Below are 22297 nucleotides of genomic sequence, written 5' to 3' on the forward strand. Positions count from 1 at the left end.
CATATTTGTTATAACAGTATTGTAAATATTTAAAATAAAAACTTTTTTGACTGAGAAACATCAGTCATCTAGTGTAATCTAATTACAGTTGCCTGCCTGCCAGCATTTGTGCCAGGCCCACTTGCCAACTAGTGCCACCAATCATATTTGTTATAACAGTATTGTAAATATTTAAAATAAAAACTTTTTTGACTGAGAAACATCAGTCATCTAGTGTAATCTAATTGCAGTTGCCTTCCTCCCAGCGTGTGTGCCAGGCCCACTTGCCAACTAGTGCCACCAATCATATTTGTTATAACAGTAGTGTAAATATTTAAAAAATATATTTTTTGACTGTGAAACATCAGTCTGCTAGTGTAATCTAATTGAAGTTGCCTTCAATGTATCTATCTATCAATTTTTTCTATCTCGTGGTTGTGCAAATGGACTGTTTGCGGTTGTTTGCGGTGCGTTACACGGGGAGTTTGGTCTGTCACTGTGAAGCGGGCGTAACCCATACACTACCTGATTGATACAACCTCATACCTGATGTTTTAAAGCACGTTATTCTAAACAATTTAGGAATGTTAGGTGATTTAGGCCCTTTATGGGTTAAAACCAGACTCTGCATCAACTATGTAATTTTCCGTGGGAGTTTTGCCATGGATCCCCCTCCTGCATACCACAGTCCAGGTGTTAGTCCCCTTGAAACAACTTTTCCATCACTATTGTGGCCAGAAAGAGTCCTTGTGGGTTTTAAAGTTCGCCTGCCTATTGAAGTCAATGGCGGTTCGCCGGTTCGCGAACATTTGCGGAAGTTCGCGAACCTAAATTTCTATCAGCCAATCGGAATTCGAGGGACGCCATCTTGGATGACGTCATTTAAAGGAACCGTCATTCGTTGTTCAGTCGTCGGCCAGGATGGATGTTCCGCGTCGGAGGTCTTCAGGATCCTGCCGCTCCTCTCCGGATGGATGACGATAGAAGATCCCGCTTGGATGAAGACTTCAATCGGATGGAAGACCTCTTCTGCCCCGCTTGGATGAAGACTTCTACCGGATGGAGGACCTCTTCTTGCTCCGCTTGGATGAAGAATTTGGCTCGGCTGGGTGAAGACGACTCAAGGTAGGGAGATCTTCAGGGGCTTAGTGTTAGATTTATTTAAGGGGGGTTTGGGTTAGATTAGGGGTATGTGGGTGGTGGGTTGTAATGTTGGGGGGGGTATTGTATGGTTTTTTTTACAGGCAAAAGAGCTGAACTTCTTGGGGCATGCCCCGCAAAGGGCCCTGTTCAGGGCTGGTAAGGTAAAAGAGCTTTGAACTTTAGTAATCTAGAATAGGGTAGGGCATTTTTTTATTTTGGGGGGCTTTGTTATTTTATTAGGGGGCTTAGAGTAGGTGTAATTAGTTTAAAATTGTTGTAATATTTTTCTTATGTTTGTAAATATTTTTTTATTTTTTGTAACTTAGTTCTTTTTTATTTTTTGTACTTTAGTTAGTTTATTTCATTGTAGTTATTTGTAGGTATTGTATTTAATTAATTTATTGATAGTGTAGTGTTAGGTTTAATTGTAGGTAATTGTAGGTATTTTATTTAATTAATTTATTGATAGTGTAGAGTTAGGTTTAATTGTAACTTAGGTTAGGATTTATTTTACAGGTAAACTTGTAATTATTTTAACTATTTTAGCTATTAAATAGTTCTTAACTATTTAATAGCTATTGTACCTGGTTAAAATAAATACAAAGTTACCTGTAAAATAAATATTAATCCTAAAATAGCTATAATATAATTATAATTTATATTGTAGCTATATTAGGATTTATTTTACAGGTAAGTATTTAGCTTTAAATAGGAATAATTTATTTAATAAGAGTTAATTAATTTCGTTAGATTAAAATTATATTTAATTTAGGGGGTGTTAGTGTTAGGGTTAGACTTAGCTTTAGGGGTTAATACATTTATTAGAATAGCGGTGAGCTCCAGTCGGCAGATTAGGGGTTAATGTTTGAAGTTAGGTGTCGGCGATGTTAGGGAGGGCAGATTAGGGGTTAATACTATTTATTATAGGGTTAGTGAGGCGGATTAGGGGTTAATAACTTTATAATAATAGCGGTGCGGTCCGCTCGGCAGATTAGGGGTTAATAAGTGTAGGCAGGTGGAGGCGACGTTGAGGGGGGCAGATTAGGGGTTAATAAATATAATATAGGGGTCGGCGGTGTTAGGGGCAGCAGATTAGGGGTACATAAGTATAACGTAGGTGGCGGCGCTTTGCGGTCGGCAGATTAGGGGTTAATTATTGTAGGTAGCTGGCTGCGACGTTGTGGGGGGCAGGTTAGGGGTTAATGAATATAATATAGGGGTCGGCGGTGTTAGTGGCAGCAGATTAGGGGTACATAAGTATAACGAAGGTGGCGGTCGGCAGATTAGGGGTTAAAAAAATTTAATCGAGTGGCGGCGATGTGGGGGACCTCGGTTTAGGGGTACATAGGTAGTTTATGGGTGTTAGTGTACTTTAGAGTACAGTAGTTAAGAGCTTTATGAACCGGCGTTAGCCCAGAAAGCTCTTAACTACTGACTTTTTTCTGCGGCTGGAGTTTTGTCGTTAGAATTCTTTCGCTCACTTCAGACACGACTCTAAATACTGGAGTTAGAAAAATCCCATTGAAAAGATAGGATACGCAATTTTTGTAAGGGGATCTGCGGTATGGAAAAGTCGCGGCTGAAAAGTGAGCGTTAGACCCTTTTTTTAATGACTCCAAATACCGGAGGTAGCCTAAAACCAGCGTTAGGAGCCTCTAACGCTGGTTTTGACGGCTACCGCCCAATTCTAAATCTAGGCCTAAGATAGCTACTAATAGTTACATTGTAGCTATTTTAGGATTTATTTCTCCAACATTGGTGTGTCCGGTCCACGGCGTCATCCATTACTTGAGGGAAATATTCTCCCCCACAGGGAAAGGCAAGGAGAGCACACAGCAAGAGCTGTCCATATAGCTCCCCCTCTGGCTCCGCCCCCCAGTCATTCTCCTTGCCGCTCTGAACAAGTAGCATCTCCACGGGGATGGTGAGGAGTTTGTGGTGTTAGTTGTAGTTTTTTATTCTTCTATCAAGCTACGTGTGTTATTACTGTCACTTCAGCGGCGTCCTTTTGGTTCGAGGAACTAGAAGGGTCGCTCCAGACATCACTGGGGGTAAGGGCCATGCCCTCCCACAGGATAGGCCTTTTAAGGCTAAGAACAAGTCTAATTTTCGTTCCTTTCGCAATTTCAGGAACGGACCGGCTAATAACTCCACTGCCGCTAGACAAGAAGGTAACGCGGCCCAGCCCAAACCCGCTTGGAAGCCCATGCAAGGCTGGAACAAGGGTAAACAGACCAAGAAACCTGCTGCTGCTACCAAGACAGCATGAAGGGGTAGCCCCCGATCCGGGACCGGATCTGGTAGGGGGCAGACTATCTCTCTTCGCTCAGGCTTGGGCAAGAGATGTTCCGGATCCCTGGGCACTAGAGATAGTTTCCAAGGGATACCTGCTAGAGTTCAAGGGAGTTCCTCCAAGGGGAAGGTTCCACCTGTCTCGCTTATCTTCAGACCAGATAAAGAAACAGGCATTCTTACATTGTGTAAGAGACCTATCAAAGATGGGAGTGATAAACCCAGTCCCCTCCGGGGAACAAGGTCTATGTTTTTACTCAAACCTGTTTGTGGTTCCCAAAAAAGAGGGAACTTTCAGGCCAATTCTGGATTTAAAGATATTAAACAAGTTCCTCAGAGTTCCATCCTTCAAAATGGAAACCATTTGGACAATCTTGCCGAAAGGTGCTAGGGTCCCTTCTAGCGGTCTTAAGGCCGAGGGGCATCGCTGTAGCACCTTATCTAGACGACATCCTAATCCAAGAGTCGTCTCTTTCCAATGAACATAGAAAAGAGTTCACTGTCACCGTCCACAAGGGTTCCTTTTCTGGGAACAATAATAGATTCTGTGGAAATGAAGATCTTCCTGACAGAAGTCAGAAAGCTAAAGCTTCTAAACGTTTGTCGAGTTCTTCATTCTATTCCTCAACCCTCCATAGCTCAGTGCATGGAAGTAATAGGACTAATGGTCGCAGCAATGGACGTGGTTCCTTTTGCTCAAATTCATCTAAGACCATTACAGCTGTGCATGCTCAATCAGTGGAATGGGGACTATACAGACTTGTCTCCCCAAATTCAAGTAGACCAGGTAACCAGGGACTCACTTCTCTGGTGGTTGACCCAGGATCACCTGTCTCAGGGAATGAGTTTCCGCAGACCGGAGTGGGTCATCGTCACGACCGACGCCTGCCTCTTGGGGTGGGGCGCGGTCTGGGACTCCCTGAAAGCTCAGGGCCTATGGTCTCGGGAAGAGTCGCTTCTCCCGATAAACATTTTGGAACTAAGAGCAATATTCTATACGCTCCTGGCTTGGCCTCAGCTAGCGGAAGCCAGGTTCATAAGATTTCAGTCGGACAACATAACGACTGTTGCATACATCAATCATCAGGGGGGAACAAAGAGTTCCCTAGTGATGAAGGAAGTAACCAAGATTATCCAATGGGCAGAGAATCACTCCTGCCATCTATCTGCTATTCACATCCCAGGAGTAGACAACTGGGAGGCGGACTATTTGAGTCGTCAGACTTTCCATCCGGGGGAGTGGGAACTCCACCCGGAGGTCTTTGCTCAGTTAACCCAATTATGGGGCATTCCAGACATGGATCTAATGGCGTCCCGTCAGAACTTCAAGATTCCTTGCTACGGGTCCAGATCCAGGGATCCCAAGGCGACTCTAGTGGATGCATTAGTGGCGCCTTGGTCGTTCAACCTAGCGTATGTGTTTCCACAGTTTCCTCTCCTTCCCAGGCTCATAGCCAGGATCAAACAGGAGAAGGCCTCGGTGATTCTGATAGCTCCTGCGTGGCCACGCAGGACTTGGTATGCAGACCTGGTGAATATGTCATCGGCTCCACCATGGAAGCTACCTTTGAGACAGGATCTTCTAGTACAAGGTCCATTAGAACATCCAAATCTAGTTTCTCTGCAGCTGACTGCTTGGAAATTGAACGCTTGATTTTATCCAAGCGTGGGTTTTCGAATTCTGTGATAGATACTCTGGTCCAAGCCAGAAAACCTGTGACTAGAAAGATTTACCATAAAATATGGAAAAAATATATCTGCTGGTGTGAATCCAAGGGATTCTCCTGGAGTAAGATTAAAATTCCAAAGATTCTCTCCTTTCTCCAAGAAGGTTTGGATAAAGGGTTGTCAGATATTTCTGTAAAAGGACAGATTTCTGCTTTATCTGTCTTGTTACACAAACGACTGGCAGCTGTGCCAGATGTACAAGCTTTTGTTCAGGCTTTGGTTAGAATCAAGCCTGTTTACAGACCCATGACTCCTCCTTGGAGTCTAAATTTAGTTCTTTCAGTTCTTCAAGGGGTTCCATTTGAACCTTTACATTCCATAGATATGAAGTTATTATCTTGGAAAGTTCTGTTTTTGGTTGCTATTTCTTCTGCTAGAAGAGTTTCTGAATTATCTGCTTTGCAATGTAATCCACCCTATCTGGTTTTCCATTCAGATAAGGTTGTTTTGCGTACTAAGCCTGGTTTTCTTCCAAAAGTTGTTTCCAACAAGAATATTAACCAGGAAATAGTTGTTCCTTCTCTGTGTCCGAATCCAGTTTCAAAGAAGGAACGTTTATTACACAATTTAGATGTTGTTCGTGCTTTAAAGTTCTACTTAGAAGCAACAAAAGATTTTAGACAAACCTCATCTTTGTTTGTCGTTTACTCTGGTAAGAGGAGAGGTCAAAAAGCTACTGCTACCTCTCTCTCTTTCTGGCTGAAAAGCATTATCCGATTGGCTTATGAGACTGCCGGACGGCAACCTCCTGACCGAATCACAGCTCACTCTACTAGGGCTGTGGCTTCCACTTGGGCCTACAAGAACGAGGCTTATGTTGATCAGATATGTAAGGCAGCGACTTGGTCCTCTCTGCACACTTTTGCCAAATTCTACAAATTTGATACTTATGCTTCTTCAGAGGCTATTTTTGGGAGAAAGGTTTTGCAAGCCGTGGTGCCTTCCATTTAGGTAACCTGATTTGCTCCCTCCCTTCATCCGTGTCCTAAAGCTTTGGTATTGGTTCCCACAAGTAATGGATGACGCCGTTGACCGGACACACCAATGTTGGAGAAAACAGAATTTATGCTTACCTGATAAATTACTTTCTCCAACGGTGTGTCCGGCCCGCCCTGGTTTCCTAATCAGGTTGAAAATTTTTTTTCTTTATACACTACAGTCACCACGGCACCCTATAGTTTCTCCTTTTTCTCCTAACCGTCGGTCGAATGACTGGGGGGGCGGAGCCAGAGGGGGAGCTATATGGACAGCTCTTGCTGTGTGCTCTCCTTGCCTTTCCCTGTGGGGGAGAATATTTCCCTCAAGTAATGGATGACGCCGTGGACCGGACACACCGTTGGAGAAAGTAATTTATCAGGTAAGCATAAATTCTGTTTTTTATTTTACAGGCAAGTTTATATTTATTTTAACTAGGTACAATAGTTATTAAATAGTTATTAACTATTTAATAACTACCTAGCTAAAATAAGTACAAATTTACCTGTAAAATAAACCCTAACCTAAGTTACAATTACACCTAACACTACACTATAATTAAATTAATTACCTAAACTAAGTACAATTAAATTGAATAAACTAAAGTACGTTAAATAAACCACTAAATTACAAAAAATAATAAAATAATTACAAGAATTTTAAACTAATTACACCTACTCTAATCCCCCTAATAAAATAAAAAAGCCCCCCAAAATAAAAAAACTCCCTACCCTATACTAAATTACAAATAGCCCTTAAAAGGGCCTTTTGCGGGGCATTGCCCCAAAGTAATCAGCTCTTTTACCTGTAAAAAAAATACAATACCCCAACATTAAAACCCACCACCCACACACCCAACCCTACTCTAAAACCCACCCAATTAACACTAACCCCTTGAAGATCACCCTACCTTGAGATGTCTTCACCCAACCGGGCAGAAGTGGTCCTCCAGAGGGGCAGAAGTCTTCATCCGATCCGGGCAGAAGATGACCTCCAGACGGGCAGAAGTCTTCATCCAGGCGGCATCTTCTATCTTCATCCATCCGGAGCGGAGCGGGTCCATCTTCAAGCCAGCTGACGCGGAGCATCCTCTTTCAACGACATCCAACTGAAGAATGAAGGTTCCTTTCAGCCAATAGGATTGAGCTCGCATTCTATTTAGGGGTTAAAACATTTATTTAAGTGTTTGCGATGTGGGGGGGGGGGGGCTCGGTTTAGGGGTTAATAGGTAGTTTATGGGTGTTAGTGTACTTTTTAGCACTTTAGTTAAGAGTTTTATGTTAGGGCGTTAGCCCTTAAAACTCTTAACTACTGACTTTTAAATGCGGTAGGAGTCTTGACAGGAGAGGGTGTACTGCTCACTTTTTTCCAAGACTCGTAATACCGGCGTTAGGAAAATCCCATTGAAAATATAGGATACGCAATTGACGTAAGGGGATTTGCGGTATGCTCGAATCGCGGAATAAAAGTGAGCGGTACACCTGTACCTGCAAGACTCATAATACCAGCAGGCATTAAAAAGCAGCGTTGGGACCTCTAAACGCTGCTTTTTAAGGCTAACGCAAGACTCGTAATCTAGGCGATTGTATCTATTTATTCCAGCATTAAAGTATTACAAAGATCTAATTTTAGTTCCTCTATCAAGGGGTCCTTTTGAGATTTCCAAAGTTTTAGTATCATTTTCCTACCCAGTAGGATAGATAAATTCAAAAACTTAGTATTTACTTTATATTCAAATCCCTCCAAAAGGAATATTACATCTTGAATTTTAAGTGTAATCTTCACATGGATTATATTGCTTAACCAGTTAGATACTTTATGCCAGAATCTTCTAATACTCTTACGGCTAGATTTAGAGTTCTGCGGCCAAAGGGGTGCGTTAGCTACGCATGCTTTTTTCCCCCCCGCACCTTTTAAATACTGCTGGTATTTAGAGTTCACAGAAGGGCTGCGTTAGGCTCCCAAAAGGGAGCGTATAGCATAATTTACCGCCACTGCAACTCTCAATACCAGGGGTGCTTACGGAAGCGGCCAGCTTCAAAAACGTGCTCGTGCACGATTCCCCCATAGGAAACAATGGGGCCGTTTGAGCTGAAAAAAAAACTAACACCAGCAAAAAAGCAGCGTTGAGCTCCTAACGCAGCCCCATTGTTTCCTATGGGGAAACACTTCCTACATCTGCACCTAACACCCTAACATGTACCCCGAGTCTAAACACCCCTAACCTTACACTTATTAACCCCTAATCTGCTGCCCCCGCTATCGCTGACTCCTGCATATTTTTTTTAACCCCTAATCTGCCGCTCCGTACACCGCCGCCACCTACATTATCCCTATGTACCCCTAATCTGCTGCCCCTAACATTGCCGACCCCTATATTATATTTATTAACCCCTAATCTGCCGCCCCCAACGTCGCCGCCACCTACCTACACTTATTAACCCCAATCTGCCGACCGGACCTCACCGCTACTATAATAAAGTTATTAACCCCTAATCCGCCTCACTAACCCTATAATAAATAGTATTAACCCCTAATCTACCCTCCATAACATCACCGACACCTAACTTCAAGTATTAACCCCTAATCTGCCGACCGGACCTCACCGCTACTCTATTAAATGTATTAACTCCTAAAGCTAAGTCTAACCCTAACACCCCCCTAAGTTAAATATAATTTTTATCTAACTAAATAAATTAACTCTTATTAAATAAATTAATCCTAATTAAAGCTAAATACTTACCTGTAAAATAAACCCTAATATAGCTACAATATAAATAATAATTATATTGTAGCTATTTTAGGATTAATATTTATTTTACAGGCAACTTTGTATTTATTTTAACCAGGTACAATAGCTATTAAATACTATTTAATAGCTACCTAGTTAAAATAATTAAAAAATTACCTGTAAAATAAATCCTAACCTAAGTTACAATTAAACCTAACACTACACTATCAATAAATTAATTAAATAAAATACCTACAAATAAATACAATTAAATAAACTAACTAAAGTATAAAAAATAAAAAAGAACTAAGTTACAAAAAATAAAAAAATATTACAACAATTTTAAGCTAATTACACCTACTCTAAGCCCCCTAATAAAATAACAAAGCCCCCCAAAATAAAAAAATGCCCTACCCTATTCTAAAATACAAATAGCAAAGCTCTTTTACCTTACCAGCCCTTAAAAGGGCCTTTTGCGGGGCATGCCCCAAAGAATTCAGCTCTTTTGCCTGTAAAAAAAAACATACAATACCCCCCCCAACATTACAACCCACCACCCACATACCCCTAATCTAACCCAAACCACCCTTAAATAAACCTAACACTAAGCCCCTGAAGATCTCCCTACCTTATCTTCACCACGCCAGGTATCACCGATCCGTCCAGAGGAGCCTCCGAAGTCTTCATCCAAGCCCAAGCGGGGGCTGAAGAAGTCCATCATCGGGCTGAAAAGGTCCATCATCGGGCTGAAGTCTTGATCCAAGCGGGCGCTGAAGAGGTCCATCATCGGGCTGAAGTCTTCTATCAAGCGGCATCTTCAATCTTCATCCATCCGGAGCATAGCGGAGCCATCTTCTTCCAGCCGACGCGGATCCATCCTCTTCTACCGACACCTACTCGCCGAATGACAGTTCCTTTAAATGACGTCATCCAAGATGGCGTCCCTCGAATTCCGATTGGTTGATAGGGTTCTATCAGCCAATTCGGAATTAAGGTAGGAAAATTCTGATTGGCTGATGGAATCAGCCAATCAGATTCAAGTTCAATCCGATTGGCTGATCCAATCAGCCAATCAGATTGAGCTTGCATTCTATTGGCTGTTCCGATCAGCCAATAGAATGCGAGCTCAATCTGATTGGCTGATAGTTTATGGGTGTTAGTGTACTTTAGAGCACAGGAGTTAAGAGCTTTATAAACCGGCGTTAGCCCAGAAAGCTCTTAACTCCTGGCTTTTTGCTGCGGCTGGAGTCTTGTCGTTAGAATTCTAATGCTCACTTCAGCCAAGACTCTAAATACCGGCGTTAGAAAGATCCCATTGAAAAGATAGGATACGCAAATGGCGTAGGGGGATCTGCGGTATGGAAAAGTTGCGGCTGCAAAGTGAGCGTTAGACCCTTTCCTGACTGACTCTAAATACCAGCGGGCGGCCAAAACCAGCGTTAGGAGCCCCTAACACTGGTTTTGACGGCTAACGCCAAACTCTAAATCTAGACGTTAGTTATTACATTATCTGCCAGATCCATTCCTAATATATCAGACCATTTAACACATGTCTTCTGTATTATTTTTTCACTGATAATGGCTATTATGGTCTTATAAGTTGAGGAGATAGAGTAGATCCCGTTTCTAAACTCAATAAATATCTTTTCCATAAATTTAGAGCTCCAATTATAACCATATTGGTGTATCAGAGTTAGCAAAAGATGTCTTACTTGATAGTAGGCAAATAAATGGTTATTAGGGATATTAAATTCTCGTTTAATATAAAACATTTTGTAAGAGTTATTATGTTTATTTATTAAGTGATATATATTTTTGAGTCCCATTTCTGCCCAATCCTTGAAAGGATTTGTTGTAAAACCTGCAATGAAATAGGGTTTTTCTTGTATAGGGAGATATTCAGAAACAGAAAAATTGGATCCAGTAATTGAGCAGAGATCTTGCCAAGCCTTAATGGATTTTCTAAAGACAGGCATCTTTTTGCATATTAACGGTAATACTTTCACCTGGATATGAGCTAATGCTGACAATGTAAAGGGGTAAACTATTTTTTGTTCAAGTTCTACATCCACATAATAGTTACTTAAAGTTAGCCAGTCAAATATGAACTTCGCTAACGCTATTTTATTATAAATTACAAGATTGGGTAAATTTAGCCCTCCTTTTTCTATGGGCATTTGGAATTTTTCCAGGCTTAACATTGATCTTTTACCCTGCCATATAAATTTGACCAAATGTTTATTTATCATTTGTATATCAAGTTTATGCATAGGGAAAGGAACGGCTTGCATTATATAAAATATTTTGGGAAATATAATTATTTAAATATGTTTACTTTAGCCATTAAGAATAAGGGTAATTTAGACCATCTTGCGAATGTAGCACATGCCTGGGTTAATTTTCCTCTATAATTTAACTCATACCAAAACTTTGGGGAGAGAGAAATTTTAATACCTAGATACGTGAAATTGTTTTGAACTTCACAAAATGGATGGGGAAATATATAATGTTTAATCGAGAGCCATAATAATTCGGATTTGGATTCATTTACTTTAAATCCAGAGAAGGATACATGATTTTGTAGCAGTTTAAGTATTATAGGAATATTTTTATCAGCTTGATTTATGAATAATAGAAGATCATCAGCATAAAGAGAAACTAACACTTCCTTATCCATTATTTTAATACCGTCTATATTGTTACTGATTGCTATCGCCAAAGATTCAATTGCTAAGTCAAAAAGTAAGGGTGAAAGCGGACATCCTTGCCTCATACTTCGAAATAATGTGAATGATTCTGATGTGAGTTCACTATTAAGGAGGATCATGGCATATTATATAAAGATTGTATTCATTTAATTTTTTGTTCCTTAAAACCAAAATTGTGTAATGTTGTAAATAAATGATCATAAGTTATAGAGTCGAAAGCTTTTTCCGCATCTAAAGATATCAATATAGGATCAACAAGATTTATCTCTTTATCTGTCTGTTCCTTAACATTGCGATATGATAGAATTGTAAAAACTTTACGTAAGATATGTATAGATGATCTACACTTGATGAAGCCTGATTGATCCTTGTGGATAATATTCTTCATTAGATTTTGCATTCTATTAGCTATTATAGAGGTCAGGATCTTATAATCTGTATTGAGTAAAGCAATAGGCCTATATGATCCCAGTTCTTCCGGATTTTTATCATGTTTAATATTAAAGATTTGAGTGACTGTAAACATTTTTTTGAAGGTTCCATTTTCTTTATTAGATAATAATTATAGAGATTTGTTAAGGTAGGGCCAATTGAGTCTTTTAGAATTTTATAAAATTCATATGGCAAGCAATCAGGACCAAACGCTTTATTAGAGGCAGATGTTTTAATAACAGCTTCAATTTCCTCAACTGTTATAGGAGTTTCCATTAATTTTAATTGTTCCTCATTTATTTGCGGAACTGTAATATTTTCCCAAAATATTTGTTTGGGGATTTTATCTATTTTAGGTTCAGCATAATTTTTTTATAGTAGGTTAAGAATTCTTGTAAGATATAACCAGTAGTAGTGACATATTTCCCCTCTTTCTTGAATATGGCAATATAATTCCATTTAAAAGTCTCCCAGAATATTTCAATTTTTCTATAATAACCTTTATTGAAGGAATAGAATTCTTCCCATTATTTTTTTAGAAATTGCATAAATTTGTTGTTATTTGTCAGATAACTGGGAAATCGCACCCCTGAATTAAATTTTTTTTTATTTAATATCAATTCCAGAGTAATTGGAGAGTGATCTGATAAGGTGATTTCTTTTATATCTGTGCTTTTAACCCTATCTATCAACGTTGGGGAGATCAGAAAATAGTCTATTAGTGAATGTGTTTTATGGGCTTTAGATAGGCACGTGAAATCTCTGTTATTTGGAATTTTCAATCTCCAAATGTCTTTAACATTAATTTATTTAAGTAAGTGTTTATACAATGTGGTCTCCCTGCTATTCATCCTATTGTCTACTGTTTTCCCCAGTCTATCCAGATTAGCTAGAGGAGCTATACTAAATCTCCTCCCAATATAATGTTAGTATTCGAATTAGTAATTAATCTATTTTGTCCCAAAAAGCTACATCTCTATTATTAGGACCATAGACATTACACAGTGTAAATATTTGATTCTAAATTGTAACCTGTAAAATTATATACCTTTCATCTTTATCTATCTCCTTAGATAATGCAGTAAAATGTAAAGATTTGGTGCGCCACCCAGCGGAAATCCGTGAAGCTAGTCTAATATAATGCTAAGCGATACATATAGGGGGAACTTCCGGGCGGCGGCCATGATAGGTCGCAAGACTGACTACTTCTTCAGGTCCTGGTGCTAATCTGTACACAATCCTTTCTCCATCACCCCATCAAATGGTAATTTTCACTTATCATTATACAGAAGAGAGAGCTTTTGTGAGGGATACCGGTACTCTTGGATTTGACGCTGAATTCAGCCTACCGGAGAACGTTTAAGGTTGCGGCCTGTTACTCAACCCCCCGGCAGGGCACTTGCCTCTGTCATTACAGTGCAGTGTAAATTCCGCAAGACACTGCAGGACCTTTTAACACTGATATTTTGGGGTTAAATGTCTGCTAAAATGGAGAAAGCAGTGGAGGGGACAGTATTAAATATCCTAGAAGAGCATTTCCAAAATTTACATACGCTATGTAAAAACTGCTTTGATGGGATATACCAAAAACGTGAGCTACATAGGGAGAGATATGGCGACCTGGGGAAATCTCTTACTGCTGCCACTGACACTACTAAAGAAGGTGGGCGCTGTGAAGGGGCACATCCACCGATCAACATTAGTCCGACTCCCCACATACTTGTAGTTCATACAATACCAGAGTTGCTGACTACTTATAGCGGAGTGAGCGAGGGGCGCTTGGTGGTGTCCTCATTGCCCTCGCCGGTGGAAATGAGTATGCCTGATGTGGGCCTGATAGTCCCACCGCTTCTGGACCAGGATGAGCCCTCAACTATGGGGGTTGAATCTAGCCCTGCTCTATCAGCAATAGTGGAGACCGGACACCTGATTGAAGTTGGAAGCCTAAAAAGACAATAGCCGAAGTGGATGAGGGAGCTGTCGTCGATACAAGCAGATCACCGAGACTCCGTTTCCCAACAGCGTGTGATGCTGTGGCTGCAGGGGGAGAGTGCCGTTATAGGCACGCTGCAGCTTCAACCCACAGAGTCTCTTAGCCTGCTATGCTTACTACCGGAGTCCAGACATTCACTGGCTAGTGGAGCGACTATTAGCAAAGCTACCGTTGCAATTACGGATCCTCACTCTTGCCCCTTTAGGCTAAAAGTTATGATATGGAGAGGTGGACTCTCAGAGAACTTCACCATCTGGGTCTGTTCAAAAAGGCAAGATGGCATAGGTTAGACGCTTCTAGAGACTGCCACTTTGCTACTGTAGTTGTGAAGCAGTATCCTGTGCAGAGACCTTTGCAGACGCTCACTTCCCTAAATAAACTCTGAGATGTATAGTCTAAACTTCGACTACTTTACCTACTGTGTAACCTACATGCCGTTATGTGAAGGGTAACCAGACATAGAACATGGGTACATACATATCCTAGTGACGCCAGATGGCTGATGATACCTTTTTAGGTTGTAAGCTTGCTTGTGCCCAGAACCTAGATATTTATAAATTAGTTAATCACTGGCTCTAATGTCTTTGCTAGTATATAAAATGATGTGGTACATTAGGGGCGACATAGTAGATTCTGTATGTTATCATAACCCATTTACTTTGCAAGCCCTGTTAGAGCTGTAGCAAGCAGACCCCATTGCCCTTTATTATAGCACTGAAGGGTGGAGTATGAACCCTGACAGACTAATGTATGACATGGGTAAAAGATGAGGGGTGGGTTATGTGTTCAATAGCCACATTACATATGATCTTTGCTGTAAATATGCTATCGTGTTATGTTCCTTGTTATATTAGAATTGAGTTATGCAGGCATTTCCCCCTTTAGAGGAATTAGGATGATTATTATTTATGCTGTTACATTTTAATGTGCACCTACATACTTGAGTGCTTTTATTGGTTGATGTGTTAGCCCTAAGGCTTCTTTACAGATACTAGAAGACTTTATTAAAGTTATAAAAAAGAGGTTCTCATTAGGAGACCCAAAAGTGGTCTCTCTTACTAGGATCAGCCTCCTATCCAAGGTTTATGAGTTTACAACTGAGGCCCAAGAGTGACCTCTTGTGTCACATGGGAGGCATATGGAATATCAGGCATTTTATCTACATACTGTGCTTTTGAAAACTTTATAGTACCTGTGTAACATTATGTTTTGTTCTGCTCTTTTACTGCATGTATGCCTTACAATGAACCTCAATAAAATAAAAATAAAAATATAATAAAAAAATGTAAAGATTTTTTTAATAAGATGGCTACTCCTTTTTTTCTTTTTTTACAAGGAGTAAAAACAAAATTTACCAACCCAACCAGTCTTTAATTTTTCAGATTCTATTTTTGAAAGATGAGTCTCCTGTATAAACGCAATGTCAGCATGTAAATGTTTAATATGTTTTAATATTGTTTTCCTTTTAACAGGGGATGCTACTCCACCTATATTCCATGAAATTATTTTTAGGCTCATTTATTTTATGAGAGAAACTTATTGTCGTTATCACTATAGAGAAAACAGAACAAGAGAAAAATAAAAAAAATAAAAAATGAAAGAGAGAAAAAAGAAAAGGGAAAATTAAAAACATGGTGTTCATATAGCAGCAACATTGTTCACTTTAAGGAATTATTTTTCAACTTATTTATCTGTTAATACTTTATCTGTTTATCAAGTAGATACTCGTGGGCTAAAGCAAAATTTTCAAACATTTGAGTTTCATCTTCTATTGTTATCGTTAGTTTGGGCCGGATAGATAATTGTTGCATTAATTACAGCCTTAATAGGCTGAGTACATGTCAGGATCAACATTTTTTTTTCTATTTGCTGTGTCTATAGAAAAATCTTGAACTATGAATAATTTTTTCCCCTCAATTAGCAGAGTATTTGGTAAACTTTTATATGCCCTCAGGATTTTAATCTTATCCTGGTAGTCTAGACAGTGCACTATCAATGGTCTTGGGGGATAATTACCCTGTAAGTTCTGTCTAATTGTTCCAATTCTGTGTATTCTTTCTATAGTAATAGTATTTGTTTCAGTTAGAAGGCCTAATAGTTTAGGTGAAAAGTAAGTAGCAAATTTCATTAAATCTGCTTTCATGTAGCCTTCTGGAAACCAATTAACCTTAAATTATTTTGTCTAGATTTTCAAGATCTTCCATTTTAATTTTTAACGCTGCATATTGTTTTTTTAATTCCGTAATGTCTATTTCTTGTGTATTTGCCCTGTCTTTCATATCAGACACTCTCTGTTCTACCTCAATTATACGACTTTGAAATGTTTTTACTTCAGCAGATAATTGACCCAAGCTTTGCCTAATTTGTGTAAATTGGGGCATAAATATGTCAGTTAACTGTTTTACAACATTTTCTGGGTCAGTTATATTCTGCATAGGGGTAATCTCTTCTAAGCTGTTTCTAACAGATGCAGATAGACCCTTATTTGTCTTCCTTTCTTGTTTACTTTTTGTAGCCATTGCAGGGGATTTATTTTTGATAGTAGTGACAAATTTTTCCATATGTGATATCTTCAGTGTTTTAAGTGCAAATATAAATAAATAATAACAAAGAAGAAAAAGGAGAAGCAAGAAACGTAAAATATTTAGTACTTAAGTGCTCTTATTGTGAGCTTAATACAATAAAATGTCTAATGTAATCGCTTAAGGTTTTAATTCAGGCTAATTTTTGTCAACAGGAGAGATATGAAAACGTCCTATCTCATAAGGCTAGATAACAGAGTCTTATACTTAGTAATAGCATGCACATTTTCAGATCACAATTTATATAGATCTTTCACAAGATACAATTTTCTAAAACACAGAGAGCATTAAAGTCAAGTACATTTGATTTAGAAGAGTAGCATTTAGGCACAAAACTCAATCAAAATTGGTAATTCCCAGGACTACCTAACTCCAATCTTACTTTTTAATTTGATAAATTACAGATAATTCTAGCTGTTTTTTCACTAAAGTTTTTATAATACTTTAATAACAGTATGGATCCGTTATTACTATTATCATGTAAACAAGTCTTGAGTTAAACATTATGTTTATATTGTGGTGAATTTTTACCTTTTGCTTCGGTTAGCAAATATAAGACAGATTACTACTCCGAAAATATAACCGAATAATATATATCAGCTAACTTCTAAACATGTCTAGCTTAATGATTGTTTCTCTCATATAAGATTAATTGGTTCAGCTGTTTTCTTGTCTTCAATATTTATAAAGGCTACTATTAAATAGACTAACTTTATCTCCTAGAATAGACCTTATACAATACACATTTATTGGCTTACTTAGCCTAGCCGACAATATAACTATTCATACCAAAATTTATGATAGTAAACCAAACACCTCTATGTCTGTCTACTATCAAAAGATAAATCTCAATTACTGATTATATATCAAGCTATTTAATTTTCCTGCTGAAAATATAACTGTTCAGTCTCCTTGACAAAAGATTTACAGAGGAGGAGGTTTCTGCTCTCCTTTTATCTTCCCATCTTACCACCTGTTCCCTTGATCCTATTCCCTCACAACTGCTACCTTTCCTTTCCCTACTCTTACACCTATCCTCACACATATATTCAACCTGTCCCTTAAAAATGGTAGCATTCCATCATCCCTCAAACTTGCTCTAATGATACTTATTCTTAAAAATCCTTCACTCAATTCAGCATCCCCTTGCAACTATCGCCCAATCTCTCTTCTTCCTCTCGCCTCTAAAATTTTTGAGGGGATTGTTTATAAACGCTTATCACACTTTCTCTCATCTAATCATCTTCTCTTTGCAATCTGGCTATCGCCTCTATCACCAAGATGACAAATGATCTGCTTACTGCCAAGTATACAGGTCATTACTCCATGTTAATCCTTTTAGACCTCTCTGTTGACCATCCATTGCTGCTCTAGACCCTTCAATCCTTGGCTATTTGTCACACAGCTCTACTGTGGCTCTCTTTCTACCTTTCTAATGGTACCTTCAGTGTATCCTTCTCTGGCTCTACCTCCTCCCCTCTACCCTTCTCTGTTGGGGTACCTCAAGGCTCAGTTCTAGGTCCCCTACTTTTCTCCGTCTACACACCATCTCTATCCAGAGTGATTGGGAACATTAAAATGTCTTTATTTACAAGTAAATAAAGACGTTTTAACCTTCACAATCACTTTGGATGTTGCCTGGCATTATCTCTGTCCAGACAGGTTTGCAGTGGGGCAGTCAGACTCCTTTTTGCTTTCTTCACACAGTTCCTGGTGGATACCTGCTAAGCACAGCACCTCAACCAAGAGGGGATACGAGCAACTACACAAAGGATACTGAGGTGATATCGCAAGTGCAACCCAAGTTCCGTGATTTGCAGCCTGGAAACACCGGTCAGTGCACCTTGTTTTTCCATAGTTGCTAACACAATTGTGAGTGATTTTCAATCATTTTTTCACACATCATTAACAACAGTAATACACTATAAGACGCCCCTTGTTTTCTTTCTGATCTTTTAGAAGTGACCCCTTCATCAGGTTGTCGAAGTGGAGCTGCCTTATATCGTATTTTCCCGGGATCATTTATTAGGACAGTACTATATTATTTACTTAGTTTTATCCTATTTTGGACATTGTTTCCCTTTTAGCATCATACATCATTGAACATTAGCATATATTATTTGTAACAACTTTATTTCACTAATATTGTTTGTGTAAGGAATGTTATATTGTCACATATTATTTTTACACCATGGCTAGTGCACCCCCTTAGGATTATCTGTTTCAGATTCCCCTTTTTTCCCTTTTGCACACCATCTCTAGGCTCATTAATCAAGTCATTTGAGTTTCAGTATCATCTTTATGCTGATGACACCCAAATCTAACATTCTGCACCAGACATTTCCTCCTCTCTGCTGACTCGTGTCACCTAGCTAACAACTCATCCTGGATGGCTTCTCACTACTTAAAGCTGAACCTCTCTAAAACTGAACTCTTAGTTCCTCCCTCTACCAATCTCCCCGTTCCCCAAATCTCACTTACTGTGGACAACACTGTCATTAAAACTACCCCTCAGGCCAACTGCCTCTGGGTCACACTTGAGTTAGAACTTTCTTTTTCTCCCCACATTAAGTCCTTAGCTAATTGCTGCCAATTCCACCTTAAAAATGTCTAATATTTGTTACTTCCTCACTCAAGACACAACTAATCTATCATCCATAGCTAACTCCGACCGATTCAACCTTAAAATGATCTCTAAAATGTGTTACTTCCTCACTCAAGACCCAACTAAGATTCTTATTCACTCCCTTATCATTTCTCTTAACTACTTCTATTCTGTCTTATCTGGCCTCCCCAGCTACCACATGTCCCTGCTGTAATCCATCATGCCTCTGTCAGGCTCATTTTCCTTAAACATCACTTCACATCAGCTGCACCTCTTTACCAACACATCCAGTGGCTACCCTATACAAAGTCCACACCAACACTGCACCCTCCTACATCTCTGTCATTATTTGTAAATACTCCCCAACTTGCCCCCTCATCTCTGCCCAAGACCTACTTCTCTCCTCATCTCTCATTACTTCCTTACAATCTAGTCAAAACTTTTCTAGAACTGCATCTATCATAACTTAACTTCATAAATACTCCCCAACTTGCCCCCTCCTCTCTGCCCAAGACCTACTTCTCTCCTCATCTCTCATTACTTCCTTACAATCTAGTCAAAACTTTTCTAGAACTGCATCTATCATAACTTAACTTCATAACTATCATAACTTCTTGCCTCGCTTAGTGAGACTTTCCTCTAGTCTCAAAAATGTTGTGTTCCTTAAAAACGTATCTGCTCAAGGACGCATACAACCTATTTTAAGATGTTTCTACTTCTACTTATGTTTCCTTGTCCCTCAAGTTTCCCATGCACTTCATCTAGATTGAGACTTCTGTTTGTCAATGTAAGTGTAGTAATGTAAAGTGTATAGCCTTACATAATGTCACATTATAGGTTTTTATTGTATTGTACCCTTATGATTATAATACACCTTTGTATAGCGCTGTGTAAAATTTTGACCATTTATAAATAAACAACAACAATAATAATGGTAGATAGGGCAACAAAACCTGAGCAATAGTCAATATTTGTGTTCAGCCATACACAGCACTCACACTGACATAAAATACACCACATGCATAAGCAGCCATTCCCCTTCTACAAACAATATTAAAACAAGAAAAAGTCATAGTTATAAAAAAAATACCTATTGAATTATGCTATTCCTTTGTTTTCTCATGTTCTTCATGTACTGAATGTACTGAATTCTGGCTGCCAGTCTTTCTGTAGTCCATTAGACGAGCATTGTTCCTCTTTCCTTTTTTTGTAACATATGTTCCCTACTCTTGTCCTCAACACATAATCCAGACTATCACATGTGCCCCTCCTGGTCCCAAAAATAATAAAAACATATAAAGTAAAAGAAAATGGAGTCCAGAGAATTGATATGTTGGGGTTTTCCAGTCTCACGCAGCATTGGAGTGATACTACTATTCAGTCTTTTGAAATAAACATTAAACAAAAAAAACAAAAAAAAATCTATCATAGAAATGAAAGAGCACTTGTTAAATGATAAAAATGCTTTGTACAGAAACCTCTATTTTTCAAAAAAACGAATGCTTGTTACACAAGAAGAGCAAAGAACTAAAATGTAAGCATAACACTCAAAATGGCCCCAAGAGGCAATATCTTGAAGGCACTGTCGTACATATGGGATAAAAGCATTCCGTGATTTTTATTTGAATAGACAGACTTGTGTAGATACATACACCAGCTATACTGCATGTATTGTTCAGTAACGGGACCACTAGCATTTGGATTGCTGCTCATATCTACCAGCTGATTTTGACAATGAGGACAACATTTTGCAGGCCAGAGTTTATCACTACATGTATTGCCATCGCTATTGTTGCTATGAGATGACTGATATATTATTTATGAACCACATATGAATTTATATTAAATATATTTTGAATCAGCCATTTTGTTTGCACTTTTCCCCCCCCAATATATTTGCATTGAGGTAATCTATGTACATAAATGGCTTTATTAATTAATAAGCCAATTTTAAAGGGGCACAAAGCTCAACATTTTTCTGTCACGATTCAGATAGAGCAAACAATTTAAAGCAAATTTACGTTGTTCCTTTGGTATTCTTTGTTGAAAAGCAGGTAGCACTATATGGCCGCAGCTTTGCAAGAATGTTTTTAACAATGTTAAACATTTGAAAGAACACAAGATAGCATGTAGCGCTCCACACATATGCACGCTATCTACCTAGGTATGTTCTTCAACAAAAAGTACAATTAGAATGAAACAAATTTGATAACTGAAGTAAATTAGAAAGGTTTTTGTTTTTTTAAATTGTATGATGTCTGAATCACAAAAATGTGACTTTAATGATAATCATATGTATTACTTCTGTAGGTTCAATGATTTGTGGGGGACTTTCTGGATGATATAATGATGCACGTGGTCCTTGTTTTACCGTTCATTTTTCAACAATTCACACTTATGAACTGTACACCCAAGTTGCACTTTATGTTACATTGCTTCAAAAGGATAAATTACCAGACACTATTAAGACATTTTGTTTTGTACAGGAAATAAAGAAACTTTGCACTTAAAGGGACATGAAACCCAAATGTTTTCTTTCATGATCTAGAAAGAGCATACAATTTTAAACAACTTTCTAATTTACTTCTATTATCTATTTTGCTTCATTCTCTTGATATTCTTTGCTGGAAAGCATATCTAGATAGGCTTAGTAGCTGCTGACTGGTGGCTGCACATAGATGCCTCGTGTGATTGTCTCACCCATGTACATTGCTATTTCTTCAACAAAGGGTACCTAAAGAATCATGAAATAAATTTGTGGGGTTTAGTGTCCCTTTAAAATGACAAAAAAGTCAAACTTTTATGATTCCGATAAAACTTTCAATTTTAAACAACTCTACTTCTAATTTGCTTATTATTTATAATTTACTTTTATTATCTGCTGTGCTTCTTTCTCTTAGTGTCCTTTGTAGAAAAGCATACCTAGGTAGGCTAACAGCCGCAATGAACTACTGGGAGCTAACTACTGATTGATGATTGCACATATATGGCTCTTGTCATTGGCTCTCCTGTGTTCAGCTAGCTCCCAGTAGTGCATTACTGCTCCTTCAACAAAGATACCAAGAAAATTAAGCAAATGTGATAATAGAAATAAATTGGAAAGTTGTTTAAAAATGTTCTGCCCTATCT

The sequence above is a fragment of the Bombina bombina genome, chromosome 3, assembly GCF_027579735.1.
Source record: "Bombina bombina isolate aBomBom1 chromosome 3, aBomBom1.pri, whole genome shotgun sequence".
NCBI lineage: Eukaryota > Metazoa > Chordata > Amphibia > Anura > Bombinatoridae > Bombina > Bombina bombina.